Raw genomic sequence first — 22,579 nt, 5'->3', positions numbered from 1 at the left:
ATTTTCATCGCTCTAATCAATAAAACATCCATTCAGTGCAAATGAAATAAATAAATTTTTAACGTTATTAATTTGAATACATAATATTTTTTTTTAATAATAGTTTATAAATAAAAAAAATATATATATTTTCTATTATTATAAATAAATAGTCCTTATATAGTGTTAAGCATGCGTTTTCTTAGCGTTTTAGCACAGGAACCGAAACTAGTCAACAGTCTACTCGTGTAAATGTAATATTACCAGGTAATAAAAAAAGACGACCGGTACACCAACATACAGCATTTTGTTGCCCCACACGCTACTATTTTACCAGGTACGTAGCAGTTTGAAGTAGGGCGTTGTGAAATATTATTTTGCGAAATTAAGATTTAAAGCATAAAATAATAATTTTTCATACTATTTTGTATTTCGGTAATTGGTATTAGCCATATTTTTAAATGTTCATTTTTGTCATTAACTATCGGATTTCGCGAAAAATTATTTTCGTAAAGTAGTATGTCTATTTGACTAAAAAAAATATCCAGACAAGACAATATTTTATATTTCCTGTCAAATCTGTCAAAAGCTTACAAATTACTTATAAATATAATATATATTGCAAAGGTACCTTATGATCAAATTACGCATAATATTTTACCCATTAAAAGTGCTGAATTCAACTTCAATATTTAAACCTGAATTTTTCTTAAATTTAAGATTTTCTCAGCACATTTGTACAGTTATATTACCTGCTACAATATTTTATATGTTTATTAATAAGTCACATATTCCAGAGCAAATGTGAAGACTCGCGTTCTGTAGAAAGTCATACGTCAGCTGAACATTTTTGGCGTTTTAATTTCACGATCACGTACAAGAAGTGTACAGAAAAGCACCAGAGGCAATTACACAAACGTTCTTCGAATATCTGTGAGTGAAAGCAGGTATATAGCACATACATTAAATGAAATTTGAGCTACGTGCTTATATTCAAGTAAGCCTACCAGTATTTCATATGCTCGTCACATGTCCACGTTGACGACAAGAATATGTCAGTGGAATATTTCGCACATCAATTTACCTTGATTTTTTTTCTTTACTAAACATTCCACGTTAAACATAGTAAATTTGACACGTACTTGACACCTAGACGAAAAGAATTGCTTGCCAAAGAAATAAGAATAATAAAATATTAATGTCATACATATGTATAAGTAGAATAAAAAAAGAACGAAGGAGGAAAGTGAAATTTTGTGCAGGTAAGGGGCTTGTCTGCAAGCTATTGGCTGACTCTTAGTAAGTCTGAAATTCCTAAAGTCTTCAAATACAGACTGCCAAATGCATTAGTTTATTTTTGTCATACAATAGCTGCGCTTAAAGTTGATCAGAAAGGTTGACATAAATTTAAAAGTTAAAATTAACTAAAGTCTCGCACCATTTGTTTTACGCAAATCTCAGTGTTGCGTTTTCTTATAAATAAGGAACAGCTGATAATTATCCAAATGATTTAGTAAAACGGATGAAATGTGATTTGTCTTCATTAAAGATATCCTTATGATTACTACATTGCCTGCATCTCCTTTGTGATCGCTCGTTGACGTCATTTTTCAAAGGGTTCAGATCTTTTGGTACGAGTTTAGCACGGACGAGCTTCATACCCAAAACATTAAGCAAAATATATTTCGTCGGTTCATAAGCGATGTTGAGCTCCTCTCGTATCTCTCTGATGCCAACACTTTGATTTTAAAGCACTGCTTATTTAAGTTAGTAGTCTAAATGAACTTTATTTTTGTTCTAAAGTACTGTTTATTAGGAATACAGTGTAAACAAATTAGAACGAAAATCGAAATATTGATGAAGTCATAGCTCCCACACGTGAGCGTTTTGTAGTAGTACACATATAAGTAAATATAAACATATTTAGTCTGTTGTCGAGATTTTAAAAGCGTTTTTCTCGAAACAACGTTTCTACGGTCGTCCCGGATATACTCATCGATACATCTCGCAAGAATTATGCTCTTCCTTTATCGCTAACTTTCCATTTTACAGCCCGATTTCTACTTAAAAACTTTTACTTTCTTCGAAGTCAATAATTTTTTTATTTTTCAACGAAATTATTTAAACAATCCATCCAAGCAGAATGACAAGTTTACAGAAAAATAATATTTTTGAGTTTTCTATTTCAGATGCGCTTATGCGACAAAATCACCGGCGCCAGCTGCTTCGTTTTTCTTGTGAGACGCTCATTTCAGTGCTACGAAACAACAAATGATAACTGCAAAAAAAAAAAAAGCAGACAAAAATATTTTTTTTGTACACTCTGAAATACTATTAATAATACGTTAAAAAATAAAACTGATTGAATTTTATTTTTTTTCACAAAAATATTTCCAAAAAAGCATTAAAAAATGCAAGATACCAGGCTACTACCTTAAGTATTACGATATCATTTCGTTAACAGAGGTGATTGGACGACATGCTTGTGTCAAGCTTTGATGACTCAAAACACTTTCGCAACATTCTCAGCGATACCGTTGCCGTGATTCTATTCAGTTCAATGTAGTATCCTATTTTTTCTTGTTCTTTTCGAAAGCAAGGTGACTGCTTTGAAAAAGTTTCTATTTGCAAGTGGTCTATTTTAAAAGTACGTTTCCCAAACCGCTCATTTGTACTCATTTTAGCTAAAGTTTTGGCATACATTTGCTATAACTCGTACACATATACATAAATAAGCTACTCTCAAGTTCGGCTAAGATTTATGTTAATTTTTTCCGCAGGCGTTTGTGGGCGTGCCCAAACATTTCAGCACATTTCTGCTTCTTCTTAACCATCTAAATGTGCAAGCAACATTCACGATGTTGAAAGCCTCACGGCATCAGGTGAAAAGTTACAACATTTAACAAGCGACATGCTGATGAAGGACATCGCCCTTGAACTGTCAAGCTGTACTTCAGATTTGATTCTTTTCTCTCACATTTTATATTATTTTATTTTATTTCAATTTTTAATGCAGCTTCAAGATACCTACTTGTAAATTTCGATAAAGTTCTTGACAACAAACAACATTAAAATTCGCAAACAATATTTTCCCACAAATGTTGCGTATACGCCACCGCCAAGCACTTCAGATGATTGTCGAATGCACATATGTATGTACAATATGTAAATATGTGTGTAGATATTATATATATGTTACTCAGCGGCATCTTTACAGCACCTGTACATGTGTATGTTGCCACCTGCTTGTAATGTGCTTAAAACTTTTTTCATTAGCAACATTAATTTACAACCAACTGAGGCTGCCACCAACAGCGACAACATCGCCAAGGTTGTACACAGTGGCTGGTTAAGAAAATGAAAAATAAAAGACAATGAGAATTTTTAATGCATTTTGCTTAAACTGAAGCAAAAATGCTGCGGTGCTGAGGGAGCTTTTAAATTTCTTTCACACACACATATACACACAAATAGTTGTTTTACATGGAAAGATAACGGCACATGTGTAGCCAGTCAGCCGCATCACATCTCTTTGATTAATTATTTGTGAGATACTGCTGCTTAACGGTTGGTATCAACACTCATACACATACACATATATATGTATGTATATACTGGCAAAGGCACACATGTGTAACCCCCCACTCTCTGCCTCGGCTTGCTGTGCAAAACTTATCATTTCACTGCTTACCTCATTTTCGTCACATCTTCAATTACGCTGCTTGTCACCACATGCGCCCGGCGCGCTCTACAAATCATTGACGCTAGCAGCAGAATGAATATCAGCAAAAGAGCAACAAAAAATTAGCAAAAAATCTTCAAAAATTTTGCTGCGCCAAGTCATTGCGGTTGACATTTGTGCTTTTTATGCGCTTGCTTATTTCAGGCTTTAAATATATATATTATTACTGTTATATTTCTGGCTGCTGTTTTTGCTGCTTTTCAGCATTGTCATCTACTTCATTGAATTCGCTAAGCTAAAAATCAAGTTTTTCCTACGAAAACTGAGTTCACCGTCGACTGGTGCTTGCTTGCTAAATCATTTATACGCGCTTGTGTATGTGTTTGGTTGTATTCGCGTGGTTGCCCGAAATGACATTTGCAAAAGCGAAATCGGGACACAGCTGCATAAGCTTTCGCATTGTGTTTTCGTTAAAATTTAAAACAAAAATTGCAAGGCGCTAAACTTTTCAAGCGTCGTTGGTGAAGTGACAATGAAACGACAAAATTTAATAACTTCAATTTCAATGCGCAAATCTATCGGCTCAAAAGTTTGCTTAATATTTCTTTAGCGATTTTCTTTTGCCTTTTTTTTTCCTTTTTTTCAGATAATTATCATAATTCAATCATACTATGCAACATCATTATATTATTCAAAGAATAGCTATTCATTCTAAGAATAACCTAGTCAGTGCCGTACATTGAAATTACCCAGAAGACATCAATTACATAGTTAATATTATTATAATAACAAAATCATGTTTCACAGACACCAGAAAAAGCAAAATTGTTACATTATCATTTCAATTTTACACGAACTAATTCATTTGAACCGAATCGCTAAAATTTATATTTATTTTTTTTTTTTATTGCTACAACCATTTCTATGTACGTGTAAAATTTAATCTCTTATGGAGCTGCTTATCATTTTGGTTAATGTTTTGGGTATGAAGCGTGTCACAGCAAGACTCGTATCAAAATATTTGACTACAAAAGCACCGTCGAGTAGAGGTCGCACAAAATATGCTTGAAAACGCAGCTGAGAATCTTGGTTTTTTTTTATCAGTCCGCGTCAAATTTAATAAGCTGGTATATTAAATATTATAGTTAGAATGAAAATCAAGTATCAAAGTATCAAATTGCATGGATTTTCTTCAAATTATCGATTGTTTGTCTTCTAAGTTTAGTCAACCGAAATATTCCCGCAAGATGCTCAAGGTTTCACCTTAGCCCAAATCTACACAAAAAAATTTAATTCGGTGAGCATTTAAAAATGCCGAATTAAATAAATTTGGTTTACAATCATCGAAGACCCTTCGGTATCAATGACACTGCTTTCAAGAGAGATCTATTTTGAAAAAAATTTTAAGATTGCGCAGGGCAATAAAAGTGACTGGGAGGACTGCCCTCTCAATGCTAAACTGATAAGAAACACATTACAATGGTATCCGAACGGCTCGATGACGCAGATGGAATGGATATTTGAACAACGAACTTTTGGTGAGAGTTAAGCAACACCAATTAGTCATGTACTTGAAAATCAAATTTAAAAAAATTTAAAAATGTACTAAAGTTTATTAAAATTTTTTAAGTGGTTGCCAAGTGCAGTATTATAAGCATATTTCGCTAAGTACAAACGTATAGAAGGGCAATGAGTTAGCCGATCTTAAAACAAAGAAGTGGCGGCAACCAAGCCGATTGAACAAGTGGCACAACTGGCTGTAAATGCCTGTACTTACTTGTAGTCATGCAAAAATTTTTCTTTTATTTTACCGAAATGGCAAAAGATTTAGGTTATAGGAACGATATATCTGCTGAACGAGCATCTCACATCTATCCACCCTAATGCACTGTCTAGCCATCTTAATGCAAAAAAGCTAAATGAATTGATTCGATAAGAGAAGGGGGCACGATAGAACACAGGTTGCCGCAATATTCTCAGTTTAATAAATAGATATTCTAGATTTAATTAATCTAATCTAAAAACATTTTTATACACTTTACTTTTGACTTTTGCTAACTCTAGAGTTTAACTTTATAGTTGGTATTATAAGAAAAGGCCTGCTGTAGTTTAAAATTATCTCTCACAAAAGGTCATGCACCGAAAGCAGATGTAGATGGACATACGAAATTTGGCCGCCAGAATTAATGCCAACAACTATCTATTTCATTGTTCAGGGAATGTGCTGTTGTTATGTAATATAATTTGCATACTGAAATCATAAATGCTAAATACGTTTTTTAAACTGACAAAAACTCTCATCAAAATATCTCGATCGTCAAAAGCAAAATAAGTCAAATAAGGTGGTGGAATAGAGCTCATACAGCACCTTCAAAATCACTTTATTGGGATAAATTTTTGGTTACCGAAATTTTTTAATTTTTTTTTGTGTAAGTAATCGATTTAATTTTTCTTATGTGGCAGGCTACTACACAAAATTTCCCAGAATATTTATTTTTGCCCAATTTTATATAAAGTTAAAAATATTTCGTTCATGAAGCAATCATATGATCACCCAGTTGTAGCACGATTATATTCTACTTATTTTAAGCTCTACACTAAAATACAATATTCCAGATGCATTGATGTGTATGGGAAATAAATAAAATAGCTATGGTGTAATAATTTGAATTTCGCTTTTATGAATATTTTCTTTTTTAAATTTAAATTTGATCTATTATATATTTACTTTTATAACAAACACGGCCCTTAAATAAAAATCAAAAATTGCAACACAAACAACATATATACATGTATATAAATATAAAAATTATTTTAGGAAAAACTATATTATTCACTTTTTGATGTTATTATACAAAAAATTATTTATTACTTTTTTGTGCATAAATTGGCACTCACTCACAACTCCACAGCCAGTAAAAATTTATTTAAAATTCAATATTTGCCTTCCTAAAATACATTTTAAAATAAATAAATTTACTAAATAAAAAGCAGAAGAGCTTTCTACTCAAATAAGTAAATAGATATACCGTATATACATGTATATTTCAAGTACAATGCATGATATCAGCACTTCTCTATACTCAATAATGGCTGACATGGCGTATGAGTGATATTTTTGTTAGCAAATGCAGCGCAATGACTGATTTGAACCAGCAAATTGCCACTTAAAACGAACAACACCATTGGTGGCCAACGTTAAGAGTGGCCGAAATTCGTCAGAGCACACTAACACACTCGCGAAATTTTAAGTTGCAATAAATATGAGCGTAAAAACTTTACAGTGGCTTGTGATGAAAGCTAATAAAACAGATTTAAAAGCAACTACAAACAACCGTATCCGTGTACATACATGTGGGGTAAATAAAAAATGTAAAAAAACAGAAACAGGAAACTAGCAAATCATGCACAAAAGTGCTTTTCAACAATCGCTTAACAGCCAGCTATTCATTATGATTGCTCTTGGGTGGCAATTGTGTTGAAAATCAAAATCAAAATGAAAATGAAAATGAAAATGCAGCAACACACAACTGTGCGGCCGAGAGCTGTTGGCTGCTACGGTTCGCCAACAAATCAATTTTCCACACTATTTCACATATACAAACAATCAGTAGCGAAGAAAACTGACTTCGAAAAGTGATTTTTATGCCAACACTTGTGTCTTTACGCTCTGAATAATATATACATATAAATGGGTATATATATATTATATATTTATATACATATATATAACTGGGATATGTGCTGGAAAGCCCAAAGGATAAAGCTCATTAAATATGGTCTTGGTTGTCGTACATTCAACGAATACTTTGTCGCATTGTCTGCTCATTTTCACCATCACACAGAGAAGATATGATTGCCCAAGATTTTGACATAACATGAAATTTATTGTTGACTTATATGTAGACATCTATGTATATACATATGTATATAATACAGGGTGTGTTATCTATTACGATGTTGTGTTAATTTTCGATTTTTAAAAGTTTGCAAAGTACTCAAATTTCGGCCCGGCGTGTGACTAAGTTTTTTCCAAATTTGAAAACAAAAGAAGTCAGTTCAGTATTTAGAAATTTTTTGGAGGCAGTTTTGTTGTGTCAGTAATCGAAATTAGTTTAGGTAAATAGGATGTTATTCGTGAGGTCATAAGTAATGAGACTCTTGTCCGTTGTGCTACCTAGAACTCTTAAGTACGTATCAAAAAGACCGTCATATACCTGCAAAGCGCCTAGAGCCAGCCTAATATCTACTCCAGCTAGTTCGCCGGGTTCATCGAAAGTGTGCAACCAAGATGCTCTAAACTTAAACTAAAGCTGGATAGAGTAGGAATAAGTAGTCGAAATTGGAGAAGAGAAATTTAATTTTAGATTTATGAAATGACATTATATGACCCAAAACTGGCTGCTTGATTGACTTTTGTACCAAAACAATTATCAATGCATACTTTTTTTAGGAAAGAAAAACAGTCCATGCCATTATATTTACCTGCATATACTCTTAAGGTTTTTAATTTTTAGTAAAAAATGCCTCAGGTATTAAAAAATATGCCATTAATTTACAGCCCAGATTCTCAAACTTCAGCCCAGTTACTTATGTTTGTGCGGGAGCTAAAAAAAGAAAGAATTAAAAAGTAATCTTCGGCATCTTGACGAACTAAAATCAAATATTCGGGCCCAAATCATCGTTATAACGCACGAAATGTTCAAAAACTAGTTGTAACTAAATCAAAAAGAGCTAAAAATTACTAAACGATTGATATTTTATATTAAATATATTGAAAACGAGTTATAGAGCATCAAAGAAATATTTCAAAGAAAAAAGTTTCGAAAATATAATCGAAAACGCGCCAAAAACAAGTAAAAGGCGACCAAACGATTGATATCTTTTTCAAAAACTGGATCACGTAAGAAAAAAAATTTAAAAAAAAAAAAAAGATGTTTAAAAAATAATCGAAACCAAGAAAAGATTCAGCTCTTTTGAAAATTAAACATATTCGAAATAAATTATTAAATTAAAAAATTGTTCCAAGGAGAGAGATGTTTGAAGAAATTAATCGAAAAAAAGCTAAAATAGCTACATTATTGATATTTTATTCAAATAAAATATTCGAAATAAATTATAGAGGATAAAAAAAAAATATTCCATAGAGATAAGTGTTCGAAGGATAATCGAAAGCGTGCCGAAAGCAGGTAAAGTGGAAGAAACGAGTTTATTTATTTTATTGCATTATACCCTGAACAGGGAACATATTAAGTTTGCCACGAAGTCCACACCAAGAAGGAAACGTCGGAGACCTTATTAAATATATACATATATATATGTTAATGGACAGCGTGATGAGCTGAGTTGATTTAGCCATATCCATCTGTCTGCCCGTCTGTCCATCCGTCCGTTTGTATACACGCGAACTAGTCTCTCAGTTTTTGAGTTATCGATCTTAAATTTAGCATATGACCGTTTCTCATCAAGAAGCTGCTCACTTGTAGGAATGTCTGATATCGCATCACTAGCATATAGCTGTCATACAAACTGAACAATCGGAATTAAGTTCTTGTATGGAAAGATTTTTCATTTGATGAGATAACTTCACGAAATTTGGAGCACTTCATTATCTAAACCAATAATGAAATCTTCGTAGAAATTCTTCGGATCGGAACAGTATAGCACACAACTGCTATACAAACTGAACCTTCGGATTCAAATTCTTTTAAGCAACTTAATGTATTTGTGAAGGGTATGATAGTTTCGGTGCAACCGAAGTTAACGTTTTTCTTGTTTTATACAAAAAATTGTTCACATTAATTTAGAGAATTGTTTTTTAAAATGAAAAAGCAAATGGTAGAAATGCTAATCGATAAAAAAGAATGCTGATTGATGATACGCATATAAAAATATTTCAAAGTTTTTTTTTAAGTTTTTTACTATTCAACACAAAAAATAGCGCACCCTGTATATGCGCTAAACATTTTCTCTTCACTTGCCTCTTACTCGGTTATTAGTACATCGGAAAATTTACAGAACTTCTATAGTAATAATGTGTGTTGCACCAATTGTGGCTGTTGATTAGTTTCACTAATGCGGCACACAAACTCACACACATACGAAAGCGCACAGCGTAAGAAATTTATGCGAGTGAGAAACTGTATAGTATTTTTAGTAAACTTATAAATAAAGAAAGAATGTAACAACTAAAATTCAACAGCAACAATGAAAGCAACAATAAAAAAAGCATGCATCGACAAGCAATGAAAAGGATAAGCAATCGAAATCATCATCTTTCACACGCACACATACATACATACATATAAACACTTATGTGTATAAAAATATGTGTAATTTTTTGCTGCTTTTCATTTTATGCGTAAATTGCCATTTGTTTCACACAACCACACACACGTCTACGCCTCTACATATATAAGTAAGTTTCAGATTTATTTTTGTATAGGAGTATTATTGTCTATATATACGCGTGTGTATGTGCGCATACAAACTCCACTTTACCAGCTCACCTTTTCCACCCACTTTCTTTATGCTTACTTCTTTCTTCTCTCGCCCACTCCATCATCACTTCCACACTCAACATTTTGGATGAAAATTGCTTATTTCTTCTTGAATGTGCAGTTAAGTGAAGCGTTAAAAATGGAATTTCATTTCATTCCCATTTTACCGCACTTTAAAGTTTTCCCTCATACACACACACACATAGCGTTGCACGTGCATACTTACAACCGAATATGTATGTGGAATGCATAAACGCTTACATTAGCAAGTCAGCAAAATGTGTTTAATGAAAAAAGTCTTTCACAGAACTTTAATTTGTGTGAGAGAGAAGAGCGTGTACTTGGCTTTTATTACGCTTTCGAAAAGTTTGTGTAAAAGTTCAAATTATATGAAATTTAAAATGTTTAAGACGAATATAATTAGCAATGATGTGATGGTATCGGAAATGAAAGCGGGCTGTGATAAGGTTAAGCGTACGTTTATGGATTTGAGTGCTGTAAAAAGTTATATTTTTACATGAAGTATACCATATTGCTTGATAACTTTCATATTGGCAAAATAGAAGTTGGTTTAAGGAGTTATATACACAATATGAATTTCAAAAATCCTTTTTAATACTGACATGTGTACATATTTGAAAATAGAAAATTTCAAGTTGATCCGGAAAATAGTTTCGGAATTATGAGCGTATTTGCAAATATATTTAACTTCGTGTAATTGGCTCCTTTTTAGCTATTTTCAGAGAAAAATTTTCATATGATCCTTTAAAAAAATTAAGATTTACAATATATTTTTTTTTTTTTTTAAATTGATCGAATTTTAACTGAACATTTCATTGCAGTATTGGCAAAGCTTTATTATAAAAATATCCAACATTCATTGTTTGACGTGAATGGATTACAATAAAATTTTTGACATACAGGCATACTATTACCAGAAATTGATGGCTCACCTCAAAGGCACTATTTGGCGCCTACCCATTTTCAAAATGTCGATATGGGTTATACAAACAACCGTTAGGTGAAAAAAACTATTATACTCTGTAGCAACATGTTGTAAGAGTAAAAAAATATTCTTCACAGCCAGACACGTTGAAATTTCTGAGAATTTCGAATCGATTTCTCACTAGACCCCTGCGTCGTCGCGCCAGCTACTGGAGGTCTCCACTATGTTCTCGTACCTGCAAGTGAGGTATTATTAGCAGGAAGTTTTTGGAAGAGAGCCGTTCTGAGCTTTTGTACGGATTAGTCAAAAACTGGTGAAAGGGTCAGTTATCGGTGGCAGGTTAATTATACACTCCCTTACCAGCAAAGAGGAAACAATTTAGAGCTCAGTGACAGTGCTGGTAAAATTAGAGTGTACTTAGTCTCATTAGAAATTGTGTTGAGAAGTAGCGCTGAATAAAACAAAAGCACTCTCATCATTCTTATCATGGGTGTAGAAATTTCTAAGAGTTCCCATATTCTCCTGCGTTTTACTGCTTGACGTATAGAGAATTCCTTTCCTTCAGCAAGGTTCGTCTTTCTATAATCGTGAGGGCTCAAACAGCTTATTGACCCGAGGACGAAAAACGATAGTGAATGCTAAAATAAAATATAAATTTTTGCCATCCAAACCAATTAGCACAAAACGAAATAAATCACTTAACTGATATCTGATGGCTTCTAGGAGCTTTATCGATACATTAGGGTTTAGAATGATCTCAAGCGATTTTGGTATCATAGAGAACATGACTATTTATATTTTGTTTCACAAAATGTCGAATATTTTTAATTTCTTTTCTTTAATATTCTAACATCAGACTCTCTTAATTTATGACCTAAATATTTTATTTTTACCCAGTCGACTATTCTCTACTACTGTGCAAGAGTGTAAAGGAAACACTCGATAAATACTTTGTATATAATATTTATCAATTTATTATTATCTATTATTTTTTATTATTTATAATTATTGTCGATTTTAACCTTTCATTCAACACCAAAATCATTAAAATCGGTACATAAATGCTGGTTTTATGTCGAAAAACACTGACATGTTCCACCTGGCACACACACACACACATACACATATACAGCGCGTCGATTACTTGCGATTTGTACATTTTGTCAAATACTCAATTTGCACCAGGTGCCCAAAAATGCACAGAACACAACAGGTGGCTGCCGCGCAAAAATTCAAATTTGGTTGCATACCTCAAAGGCGCACTTTTCACTTCCTCTGAATACCGGAAGCACTCGCATATTTCGCTTATTAGCGCATAACTAAGCGATTTGGTGTCAAATGAAAGATTATTGCTTGGTGCTGCCTCTCGTGGTGCTTTGAGCTTTCTGGTGAATGCAAAAACTAGGCAAATGGAAATTTGCGGCGTGCGTTCGACGTGCATGTGTGTTTATGTATGTGTGCAGGTTTGGTTGGTTGGTTTAAATAAGCATATATAACTCTGTCAATTCTTAACCTATTTGTATAATTTTGGCGTCAAATTAAAGGTCTGAATTTTGCGCTTACTTATAAAATAATGTTGAGTGCACTTTTGTACTTTCGTGCCTAATTTATTTCGTGTTCTTTAGGAAGTAAGCTTGAAATTGCTTGAAGCTTGTTCTTGATACCACATTTTTTTGGCTCGTTGTGTAGCAGATTGAAGCTCCATTTTTATTATTTAGGAAGAAAGAGGAAAGCACGAATTATTGGTATGTATTTTGTATACATTTTTAAGTGTTTTGTAATTACCAGTATTTGTATCAGTTATAAGTAAGTCAAATTGATTTTTCGGTTTAATAAGTAATTTTTTTTCGTTTCTTATTCATAAATATTTAATTTACAATAATTCTCAACTTTTTTACAATTTAATACTTAAAAAAATCTTAATAGTATGTTTTCTACGCGCATATATAAATTTGCTGTTGCTTTCTTTAAAAAAATTGAAAACTTCAAATAAGATCACCCTATATATTTGCCCTCTAGCGACACTAATGCTAGTAGCGCTGTCTGGCTTTCAGAAAATATAACTCGCTCGTGTACAGATATCTGCTGCCGCATTCGCTCATCCCTGTATCTCCGGCTGGAGAATGATCGCTTCTTTGCCCAGGTTGAGACATTGAGCGCTTTGAATAACATATGTATACCTCGGCACCCACACATCTTAGTATGTGTAGAGAATAATATATTTTCCCTTTTCATCGTATTACTCGGCTTCTTTCCAAATATAATCTGGAGGAGAGTGTTGAGATATCTTTTGAAGTTTCTGTTGAAATCGGAACAGGTGTCGCAAATGTTTGAAGCTATATATGTATGTGTGATGTATGACGTCTTTTTATGGTTGGCAACTGAAATTAAAGATTTTCAATAGATTATATAACTTTATGTTTAAATTTTTCGTACAGATAATCATATTTAATATTAAATAAGTATTTAATAAACAAGCACAAAGATATCAGTCGGCAGTCGGCGCCAGCCATTAGTATTCAAAACCATCTTATTTGTATAACGGATTCGAGAAAACGCTCAACAATTTGTTTTCCACTTATTTGCCGAGGTTATAACATACTCGTTTAGGCGGGCTTTAAAAATCGCTTTGCGTAAATAAACTCAGCGTCGATATATGTGTATGTGGGCCTGTTAGCGCACACGAGCAAAAGATTACAGGCATGCATGCTAAAACACACACATATACATTTATATGTATGTATATAGATGTCGGAGAAGATGGATCTTTGCCGACGAGCAGATATTTGCCTTCGCTTTGGGTAAAGCAAAGAAAATCCACCAAAATACTTAACAGATTTGCGGATATGGCAGCGTAATGTTGGTAAATTCAAAAACATTGCACACACACGCATACGAATTTGTAAACATATGCCAAAATATGACAGCAAGCAAATACTTGTATGTTGATATGCCTATATGCTTATGTATGTTGGTATTTGTATGCGTGTGTGCGCATTCATTTTTTATGCGAGTTTTTCATGTTTACATGCTTTTAAATACACCCGTGACGCAATATTTAGATGACAGCGCAAAACAACGAGGAAAACTGGTAATATATCATATCTCTGTTGTGTCGAACACACTAATATATTATATGTATGAGCGTATATATAGGTAAGTGAGTGTTGCATGTGGGTGTATGCTGTATGCCGCAAATAAGGGCGTTTTACCCACATTAGCGCATAGTGAATGTTTTACGTAATCGTTTTGCACATATTTCACAGACAGCATGGTATTTATGCAATGCAGAAAAAATCAGAAAAAAAATTTTTAAACACAGGATAAAAGCGAAACAATTATTTTCAGACCTGTCATAACATATTTCAATTTATCCGTTGAAATTTGACAAAGATCGCATTATTTTATAAATTGGTAGGTGTGTGTATCCATATGTTCACATACCATATAATTTAGTATGATAAAAAGAAACTTAAATTGTTGCTGTATAGTATTTTCTAAAAGTTTCTGCATAATATTGTATACTATTAAAGCTGCGAAAAAAGTTCTTTATATTATTTAAAATATAATAGTTTTTATTAGATATTTGAATAACCATAAAAAACACCGTTATATATTCTCATTCAAACAAATACAAGTTCCAAGGCTTAATGCTTTTAAAACGTTCTATCATCAGTTGGTCGATTAGATAAATGATTTCTCTTTAGAGATACCACTCTTGAATCAAGTCGAGTTAAGTGATCAAGATATTTGACTAATATAGAACGTTATTATCTGTGAGATCTTTATATTATAATCTTCATTACGCTTGTAAAATGCGAAATGTGTTCAAAAACTAACGGGAATTTCAAAATAAAATGTTCGCAGGAGGTGGTTTTCCAGCGCCTCGCCCCTGCCTACTTCTTTGCACTTTCTACATGTGTCATCGCTAGTTATACCCATACGGCTCACATGTGATGCCAGTAAACTGTGACCTGTGACTAAGCCAACAACCGCCCTGCTATCTATTCGACAGCGTGTGAGTAGAAACTTGCGTGTTTTCCTTCCGTTCCCTTGCATATGATCTTGACAATTCTGCATGTCAATAAGGCATTCGATCTCATTCTGACCCGCCGTCAGCCCTTTCGGAAATTTCATAGTGTATTGTTTTTAGCGACTTGCGTATTTCCTGAACTGGTTCGGTAGCCAAGCGGATGGCACTTTTGTCAATCTCATCACCTATTTCGTATTTCCCAGAACGCGCTTGTGGTCCGGAATCCAGTATAGATGCAGCCGCTTTTTGGCAGCCGCAATATCTACTGCCTCCCAGCTTCTAAGGACATTCTCTGACGTAATGTGATGTGAGATTATTGTTTTAATTACCGCTTGGCTATCGCCGTATATATTATTGTTATTTATGTTGTTTCCTGCATTGTTTCCTGGTATCTCAACAGCTTTCCTGATCGCAAAGACTTCTGTCTGGTAGATACCGTAATGTTCCGGCAACTTGAAGGTAAGCAATATGCACTTAAATGGAAATGGAATTCATTGATATCGAGGTTCTGAAGCTTTCCTAAAAATCCGAGCTAAACTACAAGATTAGAATAAATACTAAGTGTACAAGTATGAAGTGAGCGTTAAGATACAAATATATTGGTAGGAAGGATGTGTTGTAAAGCAGCCTTAATTTTGTGTTTTCATTAGAAGAATCAAAGGCTTGTTAAGACATATCGTGATCATGTTCTATCCGAAGCAACAAGCAAAAGATGGTTTCAACGGTTTATAGATAATAATTTCGATGTGAGAAATGAAGAACGTGGAAGACCACCAAAAAAGTTTGAACACGCCGAAGCAATATTTGATGAAGATGATACTTTGAGTCAAAAGCAAATGGCAGTCATGTTAAATGTTGCACAACAAACAATTATTTCCGACCGTTTGAAAGTTATGAGAAAGTTCCAAAAGTGTAGAAAATGGGTGCCACATGACATGAATGAAAGACAAATGGAAAACCGAAAAAACACTTGTGAAATTTTGCCTCAAAAACACGAAAGAAAATCAATTTTGCATCAAATTGTCATTGGTGATGAAAAATGGATTTATTTTAAGTATTCTAAATGGAGAAAATCCTGAGTTAATCCGGGACAACCATCAACATCGACTGCAAACACAGATCGATTCGGTAAGAATCGATTGGGAACAGAAGGGTATGGTATATCATGAGCTTTTTCAAACCTGTTAATACTTGTACTAATCGCTTGAGACAACGAGTGATCAATTTGAACCATGCATTGATCAAAAAACAAACCAAAATGGGCCAGAAGACACAGCAACACACAAAGCAAAATCGGTTTAGGATACAATCAACGTACTTGGCTGGGAGCTGCTATCCCACCCGCCATATTTACCAGACTTGGCATCTTCATTACAGAAAGGTGGTCAAAATGTGTAAAAAGCAATGATCAATAATAGTATTTCATTTTAACAAACCGGTATACCGTATATGTACCTCCAAAATCTGTATTTTTGTTATAATCAGGTAGCTATATATCAAACAAAGTATTTTGTTACGCAAAAATGTGAACAAAAATAGAAAAACGCTATCAGAAAGAAAGAGAAGAAAGAGAAACGACGATGTCTTCCAAAAGAGGTTGTTACGTAATTTCAAAAAAAAGTCATATGAGTTTAGATGAGCTCAAAAAGTAGTTAAATGAGATATTGACGCTCTAAAGATATCAATGTGGGAACATGCTCAGCAAATAGTTCATGAATGTTTGTTGCGTTATGCGAAAGATTTACCCAAAGCTAATGCTCACAATCGACTAACAATAACAATGAATTGAGGGTTACAAGTAGTATTTGAAACAGTTTAATCATAGTAAATGTAAGTTTTAGAATCAATGTGTGGTAATGGATTTGCAATGGCTTCGTAGTTTTATTCAAGTGTTGAATTGCTAACGATCCGAGTGTGGAAAATAAAATTTTTTTCATTGGAATAGAACGATTTTCCACTGAGAAGATTTAATAGTTTAGCAAAATTCTGAAAAATTAAATACATTCTCCGTATTTGGCCCATAGCCCCTTTTTTCCTGTACTCAGACATGAGTGTAATGATCGCTAGAATGGCATTTGGCAACAATGAAGAGGTTATCGCCTAATTTTAATCAAATTATAATACGTATTGCAACAAGAAAAAATATTAACTCCGACTTTACTGTAGCTATAATACCTTTCACAGGTTCACTTCTTATGAAATCTACATGTATAAATATGAAAATCAAACCAAGACTATGGCATTACCCTGGGCATTAATCCAAGCCAAATTTCTTGAAGATGGCTTGGAAACTAAAAAAGTTTTACACATAAGTTATTGATCGACCAGTTTGTATGGCATCTATATCCTATTATAGTCCTCTATCGGTGTTTCCCAAAGGAGCAGATTTTTTGCTTCATTGCTAAATCAACTCAGCTCATCACACTGATCGTTTATTTATATATTTAATAAAGTATCCTATGTTTCGTTTTGGCTATTACAAAACTTCTTAGTAAACTTAAGATGCCCTCTTCAGGTATATAAAAATGGTATTGGGAAGTTAGAAGGTCTCTGTAATTCTTCTGTTACTCTCGATGATTGCTAAGTAGGATATTAAATTTTAAATTTTCAATGCAAAACTTTTTACTTAAAAATCTTCTTAAAACCTTTTCAATTAAAAACTCACTTGTTTGAAAATTTAATATAAAATTTGTGAAAATAAAGCACAAAAAGCCAAAAATTTCAAACTATTACTGTCGCAGCAAAATGTATACTCAATTTCAGTACTTATGAACCAATATTCTTCATGGGAACGCAACAGCTATACAGAGGCTGAACTGATGAAAAAAAGTAATGACGTAAATGTCTTTTCCTTAAAATCGCATAAAATATTCTTTATATTACCACTCAACATATCAACTTCGTTAACAGAATTTTTTGTTGTCTTTAGGTTTGAAAGTAAGCGAACAAGCTTTAAAATAATCACTCTCCATCTTACAAAAACTTAAAATAGAGATATTATATTACCATCTCTATCTGTAATATATGTATATACTTTTACTTTATTGTAGTCACCGCCGGTGAGTGACTTTCATAATTTTTCACTGTACTGTACTGTGTTTTTTGGGTTTCGGGTTTCTTTTTAACTGCTGTTAAGCTGATAAAAGCATACAATATTACATAGTTAAAGAATAACTTATGGGTGCGCTTCCCACGCTATGGCGTCAATACAGAGATGCCTCTTATACCGACTTAATAAAAAGAAAAAAGGTTCACAGCGAATATAAAAGATCTCTCAAAAAATATGTGAATAAATTGTCTGCGAAAAACGCGACGTTATCAGATGTCCTTCTGCCGCGTTGCCTTTGTCAAAGGAGTGCATTCAGCTGCCAGCCGGTGGCTCGTGTGAGCCTGCATTCAACAGGATATTAAGGCGCATAAGTCATGCGTGTCTTAACGCATACACTTCAACCGACGCACACACACACACACTCATATATACGCATATTAGGGTATCTGTTATTTCCCAAACTTGTTAATTTTTTTAAAAGTGGTTTAAAAATTCAGCGTTGCTCATACGCCATAGTGTACTTTTTCACTGCGCAGTCAATTGATCAACTTGTAATGGAATGCTTGTAAGGAAAGTCATTTAAACCTGTTTTTAGAGCGCAAATTTTTGTATTAAAATATATAATTTTTTAAAGTTGAAGATTTATTTTTTTTAATGTAAAAGGTAAAAAAAGTCCAATTAAATTGAAAATAAAGAGCCTGTTTCAGCAAAACAAGAAATAACTTGTAAAGTAACGGACACCCTAATGCATATATATGTCTGTGTGCAGATGCTATTTACATGGACGTTCGCTTCACAAATTGATAGGCGCGTAATACGACGCGTTTTTAAGAGTCCACTCGCCGCACCGCATCGCACTTTACAATACCAACAACACAGCTACAACTACCAACTTACAATCGTTTACAAGTAATTTCATATTTCTCGCACACACCGTGAATGACAGCGAAGATGAAACAGCAAACAAGAATTCTAGCCAACACACACACACACATATATACACAGGCAAAAAATATGTAAAAATGTTTCGATCTGTCTCTATATGGAGGCATGTAGATATGTAACAAAAGTTAAGTGGTTGCGCAAAGCGTGTGGCAAGATGGGTATGCCATGCGTAACACTCCGCGTTGAAGCACAGTGGAGAGGATGTACACACATACATGTGGATATATATTTGGATATGCATGCCAGGCACGGCATATCAGCAATCATTGCCATTATGGTCCTACGACAACCCATACAACAATTCAAGAGCGCGTGGCTGCAAAACAACACACAAAACCTTGAACCTTTGTAGAAAAATGCACTATCCCACATATATGTACATACACACATACATAGCTAGATACATTTGTTTATTTTACGCGTGAGTGCTACAAGTTCAATAGAGCTACGCGTCCATGTGTATACCTGGGAGGCCATGCGCCGGCACGGAAATAAAAGTGCTCACAATGGGCTTTAAAACAATGCGCTTACACACAAATATCTATATGTATGTATATGTGCATACTGCCAAAAGCGGAAGCAAGCGCCCGGGCCAAGGTAGTTTTCTTTGGCAAAGCTTTTGATGAATTTTTTATCGCATGATATATTGCCGTTGCTGCTCTTTACGTGGGCGGCCGCTGACTTCAAAGAGGACCTTAAATATATGGTATGTAAGTACGCATGTAGTGGGTAAGTTTTGTGGCTGCTTATTCGCACATATATATTTATCATCACTAACGAGCGTATTTGGAAACCCAAATGATAGGCAACAGGACACATTGAGGGGTTTTCAAATATCTGCTAAGTACCACAAAATGGATATAATTGCATCACGTTCCTATTGTAGAGGTTTGACGAGAGCACTTAGTAAAGTTTTAAGTCTTAAAAAAATGAAACGAATACAAGAGACAACAGATATGTCTTATTAACATAGCTTTATCATATAAGAAAAGGCTAAGTAGGACAAACTAAGTTCTTCAGCGAGTTTAGTAGTCCAGTTTTTCCTTTATTTGCAGGCTTTCAGAAGATTCCGTCTTAAGTGCAAATATAAACCAAGCAACTGATATGTTTCCCTGTATGAGTGCCGAAATATAAGATCTAGTAAAGAGAAAACCATCTCAAATAGCTTCGAAATTGCTTGAGTAGGTATTGTTTGAGAGCACATGAAAGTTGGACAGCAGAAAGGTGTAAAGACTTCATATTATACAATTTGTCATCGATTGAGTTAAAATCGGAAAAGTATTTATGATCCTGATTCTGTTCCAATAATTTTAATGTCAAAAAGTGTACAACGCTCTGAAAGACGCGAAAATAACGATATAATAATGGAAATTTTCGAACATTGCAAAAAACCTTTGAACCATTTAAATAAGGCTCGACGAATACGCGGCGCACGAGTTAACACAAGAAAAGCTGATGGACCGAATTTCCATCTGCGCTATGTTGCTGAAGTGCTACAAAATCGATTCATTTATGAAGCGGATGGTTACTGATGCTGAAAAGTGGGTCACTTACGATAACGTCAAGAGGAAAATGGCGTGGTGGAGTCTGCGCAAACGATGGAGAAGCTAGTGTTGAAGGTCAAAAATGCTAATTGTGGCCAATACGAGAGGGTTTGTGCTACATCAGGGCAACACCAGGCGACACACATCGATCGTTACGCCCCAGAAGTTCCGACAGATTTGTGAGGAAGGACTTGACGCCAAGTGATTACTACTTGAAGCTTTTTAAAATCTACTATCCCAGGTTTTGTCAATATAAACGACATGGAATTTCAGTGGCATTATGAAATTGTCTACAAAACGAACAAGCTATAGAGCAAATTGTTGCATATTGGACCTAAGCCGGATCATTCCTACAATGCTTTTCAAGGAAACACACTTTTGGTATCTGACAAAAACACAACCAAAATAGATAAATCCATGATATAGCAACAAATATTTAAAACCTAACTAAAACTTGAGTATTACCGAAAATTTTCGAAGCTTATTATTAGCGTAACAGCTTTAAAAATTAAAAATATAAACAGAAAATGTTTCGAAAAAATTTTTTTTTTAACATCTAGAGGCTTTTGAAGTAAATTTCGAGTTAAAATTTATTTTGAACAAACAAATTTTTTTTTGGTTTGAACTCTTAACATTTACTTGATATTTTAAGTTGATAACTTTTATATCACTTATCACAGATTTTTTAAGAATGTAAAATGTCTAGATGTTAAAAAATTATTTTTTTTTCCAAAAATTTTCTTTTTTTATAATCTACAAATTTTACCTCAAGCTAAGCAAAACAAAAATTTTTTTCGCTCCACCCTTATGAACACCATTTGTTTACTATTTTCACCTTTGCACTAAAAAAAAAATTGTAAGCCTACTCAACATAACAGCCTTCTGCATAGTTAACGCCGATTTAAGCTTCTTCACTTCGTACAGGAAATTGCGATAATGTATGCAAAAACGTTGAGGAAATGGAGATCTTTAATTTTCTAAATGTGTTTATGTTTTTCGAAATTGCGCCTGTTGGCATAAACACTAATGAGCCATTACTCATACGACGTGTATGACCTGCTAATGTGAAACGGATGTTCACACAAGTGTAAATACGCATTTGTGTGTCTGTGTGCATAGGAATATGACATGAGATGGCACTTTAAATGAGTTTTAAGTGTTTGCACTTAGATAAATACTGCCACGAATGAATTATCACAGTAATGAAGTGTGAGTTATTATTTCTACAAAATATTTAAATTAAAATGTAGAAAGAAGATTTATGCGAAAAGCTTAAAATCTTTGAGTGTATGTATTGTAGTAGTGTATAGTATTGTGTAGTAAACTTGATTTAAAAGATTATTTGTTTATGTAGTATGGAAAAACGGAATAAGATCATAATGCAACCGACCCGATATATGGAATGTGGAGTCTAAGTGCTTTTATGGCGATCAATATATGTTTCTTTTGAAATTATTTGGAAATGACTTTTTGTCGACAATGGTATTTGTTGTCAGAAACGGATAAAATCATCCAGATTTTCCTTTAGCGCCATATTGCCATTATCATGAAAAAGGAAAAAGCGGCACGGAAAAAAAAATATAGAGAATACCTTTGATGGGGCAGTAGTTCTCACCTTCGTTATATAAATTTGCCGTGGCGACCACGAAAATGTAAGAGATTATGATGGAAAATAATTTTTCTTTGCAATATTGGGTCATTATGTCTGCATTTCTGCGTCGTATTGGCCCATTTTGTCTATTATCCGACAGTCAATGTAGATCTCACCTTATAATTCTTAGAAAGCGGTGGCCATAACATTTCTGTCTGCTAAGACAGTATTCGCTTTCTTCGGATAAGATTCCCCGGGCACTTTTTTTAGCATTTTGGTATTTAACACCGTATTCATGCTTCGTTAACGA

Source organism: Bactrocera oleae, chromosome 5 (assembly GCF_042242935.1).
Source record: "Bactrocera oleae isolate idBacOlea1 chromosome 5, idBacOlea1, whole genome shotgun sequence".
NCBI classification, from domain to species: domain Eukaryota; kingdom Metazoa; phylum Arthropoda; class Insecta; order Diptera; family Tephritidae; genus Bactrocera; species Bactrocera oleae.
The sequence above is the reverse complement of the archived record's forward strand: the minus strand, read 5'-3'. Positions refer to the sequence as shown.